An 18,393-nucleotide genomic window follows, 5' to 3' on the forward strand; every position below is an offset into this window, starting at 1 on the left:
CGGGTCTTTAGAGACTGGATAAACAATATTCTAAGGAATAGGTGGATAAATTGTGGGTCCCATGGCATAAAGGTAAGGGAGAAAGTAGCACAGATAAGGGAGAAAATATCATCGCCATTCTATGGTATCTACCATAAATACCTGTAAGGTAGGGCTAGGGGTTTAAATTTTAATCCAGAAAAGACTGAAATCTGCCTGTTCACGATTAAGACGTAGATGCGTCGATTTGACGTGCCACGGTTCCTCAACAGTAAAAATTTTCGACTAGGTCAATTACTTTGGAGTGACCTTGCACAGGAAACTGATCTGAAAGTGTCACACTAGGGAGCGCAACGAGAAGGCTTACTCATGTTAGGCACTATATAAACGGAACGTAGTCTCGAATGGGGTCTGAATCCGTGGAGACCCCACTGACTCAACAGTTGCGTGATTAGACCAAAATTTAATTACGACTCATAAGGAAATATCATAATTTGCGGCCTATTAAAGCCGCATTCATTGTTCGATTACGCTGAAATTTGGAACAGTGAGTTGCACTAGGTCGCCTAATGTCAGAAACAAATATTTTTGACCTGTCATATAGACCGATCTACCATTTAATGGTCCTTAGTTCATAAAAAGGCTGCCATTAGGCAGAGGTTAACGTACCTATTCCAAACACGATGGCAACTTATAAAATTTCTAATTTTCTAAACGGAACAAATTTTTGATTGGTTATTTTTAGCAAATATGCAATCCATTAAATATCTAATTGACCTCTTTGAAAACAATTAACTTGTCAATTTCATTTGCTACGTATACGGAGAGAAGAGTCATATTTTAGAGTCATAAGAAAATGTCACATCTAACCGCCACCTTTATCTTTCAAAGCTTCCAATTTCAAACCATTAATTTTGGATAGAGCAAATCAAAGGCCGTGCGCTTTGATGTTACAACAACCAATTTTAATTCTTTTGTTTGAAAAATCACATAATTAATGGCCAACAACCTATTGACCCCTCCGAGCACATACAGCGAAAATATTTTAAACGATGTCCCAAAGACAAGCCACTAATTTGTCTCTTATTTTCATAAATTCCATTCCAATCGATGACAATGGCAACGAAAGTGATTTAATGTTTGTTTTCATCTCTAACACAAAGAGAAGCTGCCAATTTGCCAACAAATTAATATTTCAAAAGGAATTAGTCAAATGACCAGCTGTTAGGTTAGATTTTCAGTAAGCCAAAAAAGTTATGTCTTATGTCTTTCGAACATGTGTCACAACATTTATGAGTTAGGCATTGCGTGCGCATGTGTGTTCGGGGGGGATAGACTCATTGTTAGAAATTATTGTCATCTTAAATTTTGTGGGAAAACCAGCTTGTTGAAAGAATCTAAACATCGAACACGCATTCAATGAATTGTTTTCAGGAAACCATGGGGCTTACCAAATGATGTTTCATTTTAAAGTAAAAATACTACTAAACGTGAAAGGGAATTAAACGGTTTATCAGCTTAATATATTCTCAAACTCCCTAGGCAACTATTGACAATTTATATCAATTTCGGACACTGGACTTTGAAAATATTTGTATTGTTGAACATTATTATTTATAGTTTTATTTTTAACTTTTATCGATTTTCCCACAGTGGAAAATATTTTAGGGCTAAGTTAAAAACAAGTAAAAAGGCGTTAAGTTCGGCCGGGACGAACATTGGATACCCACCACCTCGGGTATATATATGCTAACCACCTTTCATCAAAATCCGGTGAAAATTGCATACCTAATGTCCCATAGCAGGTATATCGAAATATGTTCCGATTTGGATCAAATGCTAATAAGTTCAAGTCATTGTTCAATTGTGTAAAACAAAATATTGGTATTTTTAGTAGCTATATCTAAAAATAGAATAAAAATTTTGAAAACATCGGACAATAAATGCGCTTTTTATGGCCCTAAAACCGAGATATCGGTCTATATGGCAGCTATATCCAAATCTGGACCGATCTGTAGAAGTACATCAAGGGGCTTAACTTAACTCACTGTCCTAAATTTCGGCGACATCGGCCAATAAATGCGCTTTTTATGGCCCCAAAACCTAAAACCGAGAGATCGATCTATATGGCAGCTATATCCAAATCTGATCCGATCAGAGCCAAATTAAAGAAACATGTCGAAGGGCCTAACATAACTCATTGTCCCAAATTTCAGCAAAATCGGATAATAAATGTTACTTTTATGGGCCTAAGACCCTAAATCGAGGGATCGATCTATATGGCTGCTATATCCAAATCTGATCCGATCAGGGCCAAATTAACGAATGATGTCTAAATACCTAACACAACCCACTGTCCCAAATTTCAGCGAAATCGGGCAATAAATGTGGCTTTTATGTGTCTAAGACCATAAATCGGAGGATCGGTCTATATGGCAGCTATATCCAAATCTGAACCTATCTGGGCCAAATTGACGAAGGATGTCGAAGGGCCTAACACAACTTACTGACTCAAATTTCACCAAAATCCGATAATAAGTGTGACTTTTATGGGTCTGAGACCATAAATCGGCGGATCGATCGATATGGCAGCTACATCCAAATCTGAACCGATCTGGGCCAAATTGACGAAGGATGTCGAAGGGCCTAACACAACTCGCTGTCCCAAATTTCAGCAAAATCGCAAAATAAATGTTACTTTTATGGGCCTAAGACCATAAATCAGCGGATCGGTCTATATATCTTGATATAGCCCGATATGGCCCATCTTCGAACTTAACCTGCTTATGGACAAAGAAAGTATGTGTGCAAAGTTTCTATTTTTTAAGACTGTTGCGTAATTTTTAACAGACAGACGGACAGACAGATGGACATGTCTAGATCGTCTTAGATTTTTACGCTGATCAAGAATATATATATTTTATAGGGCCGGAAACATATATAGTTCGATGAGTTGCAAACGGAATGACAAAATGAATATGCCCCCATCCTTCGGTGGTGGGTATAATAAACTGAATTGTAACCGCTTAGTTAGAACTTGGGAAAAAGTGAGTTGAACGATGAGTTTGCAGATGGCGCATCTTTATCTAATATCGTAGATATTTGAAGTGACGATATACCTTCTTTCAACTCTAACTTGGTTAAGGTCTAAAGTGAATGGGTGACCCACTATAAGGGTAAGTTTATTCGGAGGTCTAACCCATTGCGATACTTCAATAAGAGAGGAAATGTAGATAAAAGAGTCGAGAGAAAATTTTAGTTCTCATATTAGACCTACAGATAAGATAGGGGGACGTCTATCCGAGACGCCGACATGTACACGGATCCCAAGTCCACGTCCAACTGTTTCAACTGGGTGTGGAACAGAGAGTTGCACTAAGCCTTCCGAAATCCAAAACGAGTACAGTCCACATCGGCTCCCATATTCAGATATAGCTGCCGTATAGATCGATCCGCCGGTTTAGGGTCTCAAGCCTATAACAGCCGCTTTTTATAGACCGATTTCGCTGCAATTGAGAAAAGTAAGTTAGAATATTCCCCCCATATCTGAAAATAATATGGTCCATATTAGGCCATATTTAAATATAGCTGCCATGTAGTCGGTCTGCCGATTAAGGGTATAAACACATAACAGAGGCATATATTACACGGTTTTGCTGAAATTGAGTTGTATTAGATCTCTTGATATCCTTTCTTATTATGAACTCGATCGGATCATATTTAGATATTGCTACCATATAGACCTATCTGCTGACTAAGGGTCTTAAGCCCATAACAGGCGCATTTATTACCCGGTTTTCCTGAAATTTTAAACAAGCATAATGCTGATTTGTTGCTCGATTTTGAAAAAAAATGTAATGGTGGAGATTTCCATAAGTTCGGCATGGCCGAACTTAAAATAATATACCAATCAGCTAGTCTGCCACTTTGTTCCCTGCCCCTCCTTGGTGGGCTGGTACCCAGCAGGCCTGACAGACCTGTTTCGAAAAAACTCTTTAAACCTTCTAACCGTGCCACAAACTTCAGCATAACCTGACGACCGACGTAAACATACAGTGCAACGTCCTCGGCCTTAGCTACCAACTCCTTTCTATCGAGTTGCGACACGAGTAAAGCAAATAAGTCGAATTTTGACCCTTTCTTCGGCCTTTCTGCTTCAGCTTACAAAGTTTATGGTCAAGAATCACACCAAATACTTAGCCGTCGAAGGAAGCTGTAGCTCCATCCCATCCAGGTCAGGTCCCTTAAAAACACCCAGCTTCCTCTCTCCAGGTGAAAAGGACCAGTTCAGTCTTTCTAGGATTTATGCCAAGCATACAATTCAGAAAAATGTATGACATCTTTATTTGAATCGATAGTACGTCTTGTTGAAACCACATGTCATGCAAATCAAGATCTTGCATTTTGGGCAAAAAAAATTTGGATATCATCTCACTATAGCGCTTACCATACACAGTCACGATTCGCATTATTTTTGAAGAAGTACGGACCAATGATGCGACCAGACCATAAACCACACCAATTGTGCCTTTTTTAATATTAAGAGTCACAACAAAATCCTTCCTGCCAAATTTCGAGAGAATCGGTTAACAAATGAGCCCTTTATTGCAATATTTCTCAAAACCGGACGAACTTATATATGGGAGCTATACCTAAATTTGACCCGATTTCGACCAAACCTAATAGATATTGTGAAAATCGTCGAGGACAGCGTTGTACAAAATTTTGGGAAGATTGGTCAATAAATGCGCTTGCAGTGGCTCTAGGAATGAAAATCGAGCGATATATATAAGTGAGAGCTATAGCTAAATCTGAACCGATTTTTATGAAATTCACCAGTAATGTCGAGAGTTTTAAAAAAATACTTCCTGCTAAATTTCGAGAGAGGCCATAATAAGAAAGGTTAACAAATGATAATTTTATTGCATTATTATTGAAAATCGGATGAACGTATATATGGGAGCTGTATCCAAATCTGAACCGATTTTTTCCAATTTCAATAGGCTTTGTCTCTAGGTCGAAAAACATGCCTGTACCAAATTTTAAGACGATGGGATGAAAAGTGCGACCTGTACATTGTACACAATTTAACATAGGCAGATAGACAGACGGACATGGCTATATCGAATCAGAAAGTGATTCTGAGTCGATCGGTATACTTGTCAATGGGTCTATCTCTCTTCCTTATGGGTGTTTCAAACAAATGTACTAAGTTATACTGCACTGTACCACAGTAGTGGTGTAGGGTATAAAAATGAGCTTCGTCGCTGAACACAAAACACAGAACTTTCTTAACAGAGCACTCAGTTTCAATAATTTGCAAGCATTGTTCGTTTGTAAAACGATTCATGGTTATATTATTGTCAAAACTGAAAATGTTTGTCATTGAAGCAACACATGAAACGTGCGTGAGCTGTTTAAGCCAGTGTCGCCAAAAACATAATAGTTAAAAAATCACCCTTTATAAACCGATGCCCTGATGAGACTGGCTGAGCCCGCTGACGGCACAAGTTCAATACGATTTGGGCGAATTTTGGTGCGTTAAGTACACTGTGCAGGCCACCGTAGCGCAGATGTTAGCATGATCGCCTATGAATCAGAACGTATATGTTCGAATCCTGTTCAGCGGTAGTTTTCCCCTCCTAATGCTGATAACATTTGTGATGTACTACGCCATGTAAAACTTCTCTTCAAAGAGGGGGTGCACTGCGCCACGCCGTTCGGATTTGGCAATAAAAAAGAGGCCCCTTACTATTCAACTTGAACCGGACAAAACTCATTGATATGTGACAAGATTGTCCCTGTCATAGTGGAATGTTCATGGGCAAAATTTTCATTTGCAAAGTACACTGATACCCTCTAAAACCCATAGCAATTCCCACCCACATAAGACACTCACTGATTTAAGTACCATACCAAAGCTTTGGGATTAGGCTCCACGGTGTTGGGTGTAAAATTTGGTTCAGCCAAAATTAGTCGTGTTTTAATTCTTACACCCCCACCATGAGACGGGGGTATACTAATCTAGTCACTTCGTTTGTAATACCTCGAAATATCGATTCTGAGTTCATCTAGCCATGTCCGTCCGTCCGTCTGTCGAAATCACGATTGCGGTCGAACGGATACTTCTTATTGATGTAGGTCGTTGAGGATCGCATGGGCCATATAGGTTCAGATTTGGATATATATTGGATATAGGCCCCCTATAAACCGATCCACCCGAATTGACTTCTTGAGTTCTTAGACACCTCAATTTTCATCCTACTTGTCTAAAATTGGGAACCAAAAACATGAGTTATGACTTCCAACATCCATGCCAAGTATGATTCGAATCGGTCTGTAAACAGATATAGCCCCGATATAAACCGATCCCCGGATTTGACTTCTTGATCTATTAGAAGCCTTAAATTTCATCCTATTTGGCTGAAATTATCAACAAAGACTTGAGTTATGACTTTTAACATCCATGCCATGTATGATCCGAATCGGTCTATAAACAGATATAGCCCCCATATAAATTTGTCTTCTTAATCCTTTAGAAGCCAAAAATTTCACCTGATTTGGCTGAAATTTGGCCCAAAACCCCTTCCTTATGACTTACAACATCAGTGTCAAGTTTTATCCGAATCGGTCAATATGGTGATATAGGCTCCCCTAAGTACCAATATCCCGCTACGACTTCTTGAGACCAAAATAATTCATATGCAAACTCTGTTAACAAGGCCACATTTTTAACGGAATCTATGGTGGTGGGTACCCAAGATACGGCTGAACTTAGCACGCTTTTACTTGTTTTATGTAATAAAAATTAAATTTTGCCTAAATTCTTGCGTTTTTGAAGAATTCCGACTTATCTCGACTAGTAGTATTGAGTTCCACGGCTTCATGCTTTGAGGACGTGGCAGGCCTTTATGTAGTCTCGGTGCCTCTTGGCGGGTCCCCTTAAATTTGTGACCTCGTCATTTTGAAAACTTGTTCAGGCTGACAAATCTTCAATTATGCTCCTATTTTCCAATTTGCTGGATTCTCGTAGTGCTCAAAAATACCTACAAAAAGGATAGCTTAAGGTCTACAATATATTTACCCATTACCTAACGGTGAGAGGTACTGCAAATTTTATGCTGATTTTCTTGCCAGGACTCAACCTAGGCGTTCAGTGTCTAGAATTACTATGTTATGCGCTATGTAGGCTCCCACATAAATCTTTTAGAAATGCACTTAAGCCATGCTCTCCATTTAGATAACTGATTCCCAGTTATCGGATTTTTGAACCTTGAAAAACCTCCATATTTTGTCGTCCAAGTCCAAGTTGCAATTTGAAGTATTATTCAAAAAAGCCTTTTGCATTCTATAAAATAAGAATAAAACCCATCTTTGTTAGATATTTTGCGCTTTCATTCCAGTTGGATTTTGCCCACAGCTATTGACAAATGCCTACGATCCATAATTGATAAGTAGCATGTTTTGAATTTTAATGCGAACAAATCGCATGAACAGTATCAATTCCTCCTTATCAATACAGTAGACATTGAAATGCATAAATGAAAACCCGTCTACACTAAACACAGGCAGAGGCAAACGCTCCGTAATCGCCGTATGCCATCTAAAATCTGTGCAATTTACTCATACACCAACAAATGCACAAATGCATCGTTAAAGCAACGACGGATGTGCGGTTATAACAAAAGACTTAAGACACATACTTCGTTAAAGACTTGTGCAGAGGGTAAAAAAACAGGCAAACTCCCCATCTGAAAAGGATTTACAACATCTTTTCACATTTGTGTAATAATTATTGTAAAAAAGAAGAAATATTATTTATCTTTACACTCGTGCACCCCGTGACGTGATGTGTTTGGCCTGTCCAAATTCAGCAGCATCCACAGCGGCAACAGCGGCAATAGCAGTAATAACAGCACATCACAGCACCGCACTGCACAGCATCACACCGCATTGCCAAGCTAACAGTGTGTTAGTGGCCATGGCTAACGTCAAAATGAAACTCCATCGATTTTTCCGACAAAAGCATCTTGTTTTCTGTTTTCTTTCGCATTATTTGACATGCATTAATAAAGCCGCCAACATAGCACCAATAAATACACAGACTCACTCCTTGTGGTTCACATATGATGGCTGCAAAAATGTTTACTTAAACAACCATTAAGACAGAATGGGGTCAGTTCATATCCAAACATTGGCACACACTCATGCATATGACCTGTGTTGTGTGTAATGAAACATGTAGTTAGATATTTGCCATGAATGCGCGGATATGGAGTACTTAAGTGTGTAACAACAACGACAACAACAACACCACCAACGCCACAACAACCACCATCACTCTTGAGCCACATTCCATTATCAAACATTTTTCGCTGTAGCAATTCAAGTAGCTCCTCTATAGCGAAAAGGAATTGCAAATCCTAAACATAATGACTTGAAGACTGAAGACATTGCAAATATGCCTCTTTCCAATAATCTTTTTACCATTTACTGGAAAATAAAATCTGCCAGCTGTGAAGCTCTTACTGTGTTCATCTCTCTGCATGTGATAATTTATCGGCGCAGAAAAATGCAAGTAACTTAAACGAAATCTGACATATTTGCCTAGTTTTTATTTTATTTATTTATTTGTTTCTTCTTTATTTCTTGATGTGATATGTTAACAAAAACTGTCAGGTGATTGGTGCAACAGCTGAATTTAAAGAGATCACAACATATCTTCATCGAAATATGATTTAGTGCCATCATTTGCGAGAAGATTACAGTAGACTATTTCATTTTTGCTACAGCGAGTATTACTGGAAATTTAGGTCATTCATTTCTATGCTAAGATATCTCATATAAGATGCCGAAGCAAAACTTTGGGTGGAGGAAAAGCAAACCTCTCTTCATTAGAGATTAAAATACAGCCATTTTGCCGATTTTTGGTTAATCTTTATGATAGTTTACTGCATTAAGGCGAATACTACAATTCGTTGTGCACAAAAAACATCAATTCTTCACATTTAAGGGACAATAAGAAACCCTTTGATCCTACCCTTAATCCTTCAAAAATACAAAATGTAACTGTGTCAATTTTAGAGAAGACTCCTTCATAAGTGTATGCCATAAGCATTGGCGTACCCCAAGTAAAAAAGCATTAAGCTCTGCCGGGCCGAACATTGCATACCTAGCACCTTGGTTATATATAAACATCATTTCGTTAAAATCCGCTTAGGGACTATGAGTATTAAAAGCCGGGCGGCACCGGCTTAAGGATTCAGTGCCTGTGATACTTGATATGAGAAGGCGAGTAATTGGCGCCTTAAAATGACCAATGGCCATAATCTTTCCGCAATGATCGGTCCTATGGAGTGGAATGGGCTTTTAAGCTTAACGAGTATCGCTATCTTCACATTAAATTGCGGAAAATGCACCATTATAAACCTGTAGCAGTTATATTGGGTTGCCCAAAAAGTAATTGCGAATTTTTCATATAGTCGGCGTTGACAAATTTTTTCACAGCTTGTGACTCTATAATTGCATTCTTTCTTCTGTCAGTTAGCAGCTGTTACTTTTAGCTTGCTTTAGAAAAAAAGTGTAAAAAAAGTATATTTGATTAAAGTTCATTCTAAGTTTTATTAAAAATGCATTTACTTTCTGTGGCTTTTATGGGCCTTAGACCCTAAATCGGCGGATAGGTCTATATGTAGGCTATATCAAGATATAGTCCGATGTAGCCCATCTTCGAACTTAACCTGCTTATGATTAAAGAAAGAATCTGTGCAAAATTTCTGCTGAATATCTCTATTTTTATACCCTCCACCATAAGATGGGGGGTATACTAATTTCGTCATTCTGATTGTAACTACTCGAAATATTCGTCTGAGACCCCATAAAGTATATATATTCTTGATCGTCGTGAAATTTTATGTCGATCTAGCCATGTCCGTCCGTCTGTCTGTCGAAAGCACGCTAACTTCCGAAGGAGTAAAGCTAGCCGCTTGAAATTTTGCACAAATACTTCTTATTAGTGTAGGTCAGTTGGTATTGTAAATGGGCCATATCGGTCCATGTTTTGATATAGCTGCCATATAAACCGATCTTGGGTCCTGACTTCTTGAGCGTCTAGAGTGCGCAATTCTTATCCGATTGGAATGAAATTTTGCACGACGTGTTTTGCTATGATATCCAACAACTGCGTCAAGTATGGTTCAAATCGGTTCATAACCTGATATAGCTGCCATATAAACCGATCTTGGGTCTTGACTTCTTGAGCCTCTAGAGTTCGCAATTTTTATCCGATTTGGCTGAAATTTCGCAAGACGTTTTTTATTGTTACTTTAAACAACTATGTAAAATAAAGTACAAGTCGGTTCATAACCTCATATAGCTGCCATATAAACCGATCTGGGATCTTGACTTCTTGAGCCTCTAGAGGGCGCAATTCTTATCCGATTTGGCTGACATTTTGTACAACGGTTTCTCTCGTGACCTTTAACATACGTGTCTAATATGGTCTGAATCGATCTTGATACAGCTCCCGTATAAACCGATCTCCCGATTTTGCCTCTTGAGCCCCTACATTCATTTTTCAGCATTCATTTATGGTCCGAATCGGACTATAACTTTATGTAGCTCCAATAGCATAACAGTTATTATTCAATGTTCTTTGTTTGGCTAAAAAGAGATACCGCGCATAGAGCTCGACAAATTCGATCCATGGTGGAGGGTATATAAGATTCGGCTCGGCCGAACTTAGCACGCTCTTACTTGTTTACTAGTTTTTTCGACTTTCTCCCACCGTGCGATGCCTTTCTCTCTGACAAAAACAGCTAGAGATGATACATTGTAAATTGATTTATGGCAAAGGGAGCAAATCTTCTTCTTCTTTTGGGTGTTACATAAAAGTATACAAAATTATAATTCTGCTATTATTGTAGAGGTATAGTGTTCAAGATGTTACAACCCCCTCAAACTTTTTAAGAGTCTCAAGTTGAAGTGTTGACCAACACTTTATAGAAATATTCACACCGATTATCACACATCTTAATGCAAATCTACATGGAACCAATTTTTAATTATGAAAAATTCTCCTATTTTGTTTCAGTTTCAACAATGCTGCCCTTATTATACATACTCGAATTTTAGAGAATTAGATAAATGTAAGTACTCCAAAATTTCTAAATTAGATGAATTGTAAGGATTAACGCAAATCTTATAAAAAGTACAAGTCTTACGACTCTTATTTCAATGAAAGAGACAGAATATCCCAAAGCTTGCTGCAGGTAGGATTCTGTCGCCACTCTTGGTAGGTGACAACTTTGAATAGTCGAATGAGGTTTCTTATTGGGGAAGAAATTCAAATATTCTTTGTAGGGAAACCGAGAAAGTTTTGGATGGGTCACTGGACCGGTTCACTGGGAAACAGAGGCCTGTTATTACGAAGAACCAGGAATTGTGCAATAAAAAGACATGAAACCGGCAACTGTGAACAAGACCATAGTTGGACAAATGAATATAGGGTGATTTTTTTGAGGTTAGGATTTTCATGCATTAGTATTTGACAGATCACGTGGGATTTCAGACATGGTGTCAAAGAGAAAGATGCTCAGTATGCTTTGACATTTCATCATGAATAGACTTACTAACGAGCAACGCTTGCAAATCATTGAATTTTATTACCAAAATCAGTGTTCGGTTCGAAATGTGTTCAAATTTTGACAAATTTTGTTCAGCGATGAGGCTCATTTCTGGTTGAATGGCTACGTAAATAAGCAAAATTGCCGCATTTGGAGTGAAGAGCAACCAGAAGCCGTTCAAGAACTGCCCATGCATCCCGAAAAATGCACTGTTTGGTGTGGTTTGTACGCTGGTGGAATCATTGGACCGTATTTTTTCAAAGATGCTGTTGGACGCAACGTTACGGTGAATGAACACATTTCGAACCGAACACTGATTTTGGTAATAAAATTCAATGATTTGCAAGCGTTGCTCGTTAGTAAGTCTATTCATGATGAAAAGTCAAAGCATACTGAGCATCTTTCTCTTTGACACCATGTCTGAAATCCCACGTGATCTGTCAAATACTAATGCATGAAAATCCTAACCTCAAAAAAATCACCCTTTATAAGGGTGGAACAAGTACAAACGCTTTAAACTTGGCTGGACTGAATCTTATAACCCCAACACCTGGATCGCATTTGCTAAGTTCTTTGGGACTTCGTTCATAAGCAGAAAAATTAAAACATAAGAATTGCTTCCCTCATACCATAATAAGGAGTAGGACATCCAGCGAACTGCTTAAATACTAACAGCATGCCTATGTTAAGGGAAGGTCGGTGGAGACTGCCCTGCACGAGGTTGTGCATAAAATAGAAGAATGCTTCTAGGCCAAGACGTACACATTGGCGGTTTGCATTGACATCGAGAGGGCGTTGAATAATGCGCGGACCGACACATTAATCCGGTCCTTAGACCAATTTTGGGTAGACCGGGTCCTAAGAGACTGGATTAATCATTTGATAAGGGACAAGTGGATAAATTGCGGGTCCCATGACACAAATATAAGGTAGAAAGTTGCACAGGGCACGCCGCAGGGGGAATTTTATCGCCACTCCATTGGGTGGCCACCATAAATAACCTATCATGGATGCTGACTGAGGAGGCATTTGAACCCGTCTGCTATGCAGGCCATGCCATAATACTTATTAAGGGTAAGGATCCAAATCAGCTATGCAGAAGGGCTGAAAGGGTCTTGCATATGGCATATGACTGGGCTTAACCCAGGGGTCTCAGTAATAACCCAAAGATGACAGATATATGCCTATTCATGAAAAAAAAACGAAGGTGGGCCAGTTTGAGGCACCACGTTTCCTCAATAAAACGATTTCGATATCTGACAAGGTAAAATACTTTGAAGTGATCTTGGATAAGAAACTTAATTGGAAGTGTCACATTCGGGAGCCGAGAAAACTCACAAATGTTGGGCACTATGTAGAAGGACCGTAGGCTCGGAATGGGGCCTGAATCCGAGGATAGTCCACTGGCTCTACAGAAGCGCGAATAGACCAATACTTACTTACGCCTCAGTAGTTTGGTGGACTGCTATGGAGAAAGAGTGCAACATAAGGACCATACAACAGGTTCAGAGAACATGTTGTCTTGGCTTAGGCGGAGCGATGAAGAGCACGCCCACTAGGGCACTGGAGACTTTTTTAGATATCCGACCCATAGACATCCAGATTAAATGTGAGGCAGCTACTGCGGCTATGAGACTTAAGGCGATGGAGAATGGATTGAGGATGGGAGCAGCTCATACCATCGCGGTACAATCAAAGCGACGATAGGAAACCTAGAAGGAGAGAAGAGGTTTCAGATCGTATACCTGAGACGACACTTGAGGCACTTCTGCCAGCGGCTCAGTCTTGGACTGACGGAACCCTAGCATTGCCGGCTGGAAGATCATGTTACCCGGAAGGATCAAAGTTAGGAGACAGAGTACGCCTAGGGTCTACTTCGAGAACCCAAGGACTGAGATCGGTCCTGCCGGCGGAGATTCGGGCGATCACGGAGTGCGTGAGTTGGTGTTATACTAACGCGAGGAAGTCGAGTGTGAACATCTTTACGGACAGTAAAATGGCCATAAGGGCAATAACAAGCAGGACGGTACGGTCGCTAACAGTCTCTCAGTGTAAGAATAAGATTAACGCCTTCTCTGAGGATGGACCAATCCACATCATTTGGGTGTTGGGCCATAACGAAGTAAGGGGGAATAAAAGGACAGATGATTTGGCGGTGAAGGCCAAAGGACTGTCATCAATAAACTTGATTAACCTGAAGCCTTTCGGGTCAACGTAGTCGGGGTTAAGGGAATGGGCGACGAATGCGCATGGTACATTATGGAACAGCGCAACAATCGGTAAGACGGCGAAAATCCTATGGGGTGATCCGAATCGTAAGAGGACGAGGCTATTACTGACAGGAAGTAAAAAGGAGGTCAGTATAGCTATTGGTGTCATAATGGGACACATAGAACTTCGAGTTCACTTATGCAAAATCGGTGCGGCAAGTGATAGCATGTGGGAAAGATGATGAGACATTGGAGCATTTCCTATATCACTGCCCGGCTTTCGCGACTAACAAACACCAGACATGCACCAACTTGGGGAGGGGTATGGAAAACAATTTAGGATTTTGTAAGTAGCACGAAATTATATAACTTAAAATTTTCCATTTCGATGTTACTTTTTTAAATCCACCACCATAGGATGGGGCATACGGAATGACTAGATATTCCGTTTGTAACGGACCTACATTGACTTTAAGTATCGGTACAAATTGCAAGCGGCTAGCTTTACGCGTTCGACCTCTATCGTGATTTAGACAGACGGACGGACGGACATGGCTAGATTGACTCAGAACTTCGATCAAGATCAAGGATCAAGAATATATATAATTTATGGATCTTTGACGTATATTTCGAGGTGTTACAAACGGAATGACTAGATTAGTATAACCCCATCATATTGTGGTGGGTTTACAAGTTAAAAGAAAACAAGTAAAAGCAAGCTAGAGCGGGAGAACGGTTCATATTGGAGCTATATCAGGTTGTGAACCAATTTGGGCCACACTTGGCACCGTGGTTTATGGGCAAACCAGAACTCTTCATTCAAAATTTCAGCCAAATCGGATAAAAATTGCATCCTCTAGCTGCTCAGTTCAAGTCAAGTTTCGAGATCGGTTTATATGGTAGCCATATCAGGTTATGAACCAATAAAAGCCATATTTATCGCAGTTGTGTGGAGGGTCTAGTTTGGAATTGAAAAATTTAGGAAGATTGTTGGACATTGAAATACTCATCATCTACGATTTTGCTTCCCGTAGACTCTCCACTTGCGTTATAGGGATCATAGCTAGTAATAAAAGGCCCCTTCCCTGAATTCACTGCAAAGGCAACTTAATTGTTGATTCCGAGCGCCCACATGTTGTTGCTTTTTGAGCAACAAATTGTTATGTAAGTATACACAGAGCTCCCTGTGTGAAATGAAAAGTGATAAGAAGGTGATCATATATGGCTTCTACTTCAGAACGATGATAATATATGAACAAACTCACTGTTAATGGTTTAGAGTATTTTTACTTGCCTTACATCAGCCTTATTTGTGCCTATGCCCCAACGGAAGACAAAGATGAGCAGACCAAGGATATTTACTACGAGCGCCTAGAGAGAGAATGTGAACGCTGCCCCGCCCATGACATTAAAATCGTTCTGGGAGATTTTAATGCGAATATAGGGAAAGAAGACATTTTTGGTCCAACAGTCGGAAAGTTTAGCCTCCGTCCAGTAATGGGTTAGACATTTTTGGTCCCACAGTCAGAAAATTTAGATAACGTCCAGTAATGGGTTGAGGCTGATAGATTTCGCCGCGACAAAACACATGGTAGTTAGTAGCACCAGATTTCAACATAAAAATATTCACAAAGCCACAAAGCTGTCACCAGATCAAAACACGAGAAACCAAATTGATCACGTTGTGATAGATGGAAGGCATTCTTCGAGCATGTTAGATGTACCATCGATCCGTGGAGCGAATATAGATTCAGAACATTATCTCGTTGCAGCAAAGGTTCGCACCCGTTTGAATATGGCGAGATAAGTACGATCTGATACTGCACGGAAGCTGGACATTGAAAAGCTGCAAACACAACTGAAGGCAGCGGCATTCTCCACTCGCACTCCTTGTTCCGATGATATAATGGCGCAGTGGCAAACTATTGCCCACTCCATGGAAAATGCCGCGAAATCCTTACTTGGGTACCGGAAGCCTCCTCCAAGTAACCCATGGTACGACCAAGAGTGTCGAGATGCTACTGAAGCCAAGAATGCGGCATATAGAGTAGCCCTGCAATCAGAAGCAACGCACCAGATGAAGGAGAGGTATCGGGAGGAAAGGAGAGAGGAGAAACGTCTATTCGCAGAAAGAAAAAGGAAATGGAAAGACGTGAGTGTGAGCGAATTGAGATGTACAGGGGTCAGAATGAAGTCCGGAAATTCTACCAAAGAATTAAACATCAAACCGATGTCTTTGGTGCAGGCACATTCTTCTGCAGAGACAAGGAAGGAAATCTGGTAACTGACACAGATAACATGCTGAGGATATGTAAAGAATATTTTACCCAACTGCTAGTGTCCGACGTTGGAGGGGAACAGGATACCGCAGAACCAATTCCTGATGATGGTATAGAATGTTTATCTCCTAGTCAGAATGAGGTCCAAGTAGCAGTGACCCGACTAAAGAACAACAAGGCAGCAGGAGCCGACGTTTTACCCTCTGAACTATTTAAGACCGGAGGCGACACGCTGATAAGGTGTATGCGTCAGTTTATCTGCCCAATCTGGCTAGAAGAACGCATACCCGATGATTGGAACCTCAGCATACTATGGGTTGCCCAGAAAGTAATTGCGGATTTTTCATATAGTCGGCGTTGACAAATTTTTTCACAGCTTGTGACTCTGTAATTGCATTCTTTCTTCTGTCAGTTATCAGCTGTTACTTTTAGCTTGCTTTGGAAAAAAAGTGAAAAAAAAGTATATTTGATTAAAGTTCATTCTAAGTTTTATTAAAAATGCATTTACTTTCTTTTAAAAAATCCGCAATTACTTTTTGGGCAACCATATGTCCCGTACACAAGAAATTAGACAAGACGGAATGTACCAACTACAGAGGAATAAGTCTCTTCCCCATCGCATACGAGATACTCTCAAGCGAACTGTGTGAAAGATTATAACCTAAGGTCAATGAGATAATTGGGCCCTGTCAATGCGGCTTTAGACCTGGTAAATCCACCCTAGACCAGATATTCACACTGCGCCAAATCCTGGAAAAGACCCCAGAAAGACAAATCAACACCTACCACCTCTTTGTTGACTACAAGCGATACTCCTTTACGTTCAAAGGTATTTCAAGCCATATCTGAGTTTGGTATTCCTGCAAAATTAATAAGACTCTGTAGGATGACACTTGCTGATACGAGTTCCTCAGTAAGAATAGGAACGAATCTCTCCGAACCATTTAATACCAAACGAAGTTTCAGACAAGGAAACAGCCTATCGTGTGATCTCTTTAATATCCTGCTGGAGATGATTAAATGAGATTCAGCTATGAATAGATATGGCACACTAATCACAAGAGAACATATGCATACTTCGGTCATCGGAAGTAGTCTTTGAAAGAATCGAAAGAGAGTCAGTGAAAAAAGGGTCTGGCAGTAAATGGAGACAAGACGAAATGGATGGTTTCAATACCCAAAAAAGCCTTGCACAACCGAGCAGATAAAACAAGTAAGAAGAGCGTTAAGTTCGGCCGGGCCGAACTTTGGATACCCACCACCTCGGGTTTATATGTGAACCACATTTCGTCAAAATACAGTGAAAAATTCATACCTTATGCCCCATAGCAGCTCTATAGATATCATCCGATTTAGACCAAATGCTTATAAGTACAAGTCATTGTTCAACCGAGAGATCGGTCCATATGGCAGCTATATCCAAATCTGGACCGATCTAAGCCAAATTGAAGACAAATATCGAAGGGCCCAACACAAGTCATTGTCCCAAATTTCGGCGTCATCGGACAATAAATGCGCTTTTTATGGGCCCAAAACTTTAAATCGAGAGATCGGTCTACATGGCAGCTATATCCAAATCTGAACCGATCAGGGCAAAATAGAAGAAAGATGTCGAAGGGCCTAAGGTAAATCACTCTCCCAAAATTTCAGCAAAATCGGATAATAAATGTGGCTTTTATGGGCCTAAGACCATAAATCGGAGGATCGGTCTATATGGCAGCTATATCCAAATTTGGACCGATCTGGACCAAATTGACGAAGGATGTCTAAGGGCTCAACGCAACTCACTGTCCCAAATTTCAGCAAAATCGGATAGAAAATGTGGCTTTTATGGGCCCAAGACCATAAATCGGAGGATCGGTCTATATGGCAGCTATATCCAAATTTGAACCGATCTGAACCAAATTGACGAAGGATGTCGAAGGGATCAACGCAACTCACTGTCCCAAATTTCAGCAAAATCGGATAGTAAATGTGGCTTTTATGGGCCTAAGACCAACAATCGGAGGATCGGTCTATATGGCAGCTATATCCAAATTTGGACCGATCTGGACCAAATTGACGAAGGATGTCGAAGGGCTCAACGCAACTCACTGTCCCAAATTTCAGCAAAATCGGATAATAAATGTGGCTTTTATGGGCCTAACACCATAAATCGGAGGATCGGTCAATATGGCAGCTATATCCAAACTTGGACCGATCTGGGCCAAATTGACGAAGGATGTCGAAGGGCTCAACGCAACTCAATGTGCCAAATTTCAGCAAAATCGGGTAATAAATGTGGCTTTTATAGGCCTAAGA

At 40.1% G+C, this 18,393-nt stretch overlaps 1 protein-coding gene across 1 annotated transcript in view; it reads left to right on the forward strand.

Moving 5' to 3' along the window:
* LOC106094165 (transcription factor mef2A) overlaps positions 1-18,393 on the forward strand; it is a 220,998-nt gene that overhangs the window by 55,187 nt on the left and 147,418 nt on the right. Inside the window, exon 2 of the mRNA XM_059362960.1 lies at positions 11,072-11,126. The gene's annotated coding sequence lies outside the window, so the exon portion shown is untranslated. The remainder of the gene's footprint in view (positions 1-11,071; positions 11,127-18,393) is intronic.

This window comes from Stomoxys calcitrans, chromosome 2 (genome assembly GCF_963082655.1).
Source record: "Stomoxys calcitrans chromosome 2, idStoCalc2.1, whole genome shotgun sequence".
Classification (NCBI taxonomy): Eukaryota; Metazoa; Arthropoda; class Insecta; order Diptera; family Muscidae; genus Stomoxys; species Stomoxys calcitrans.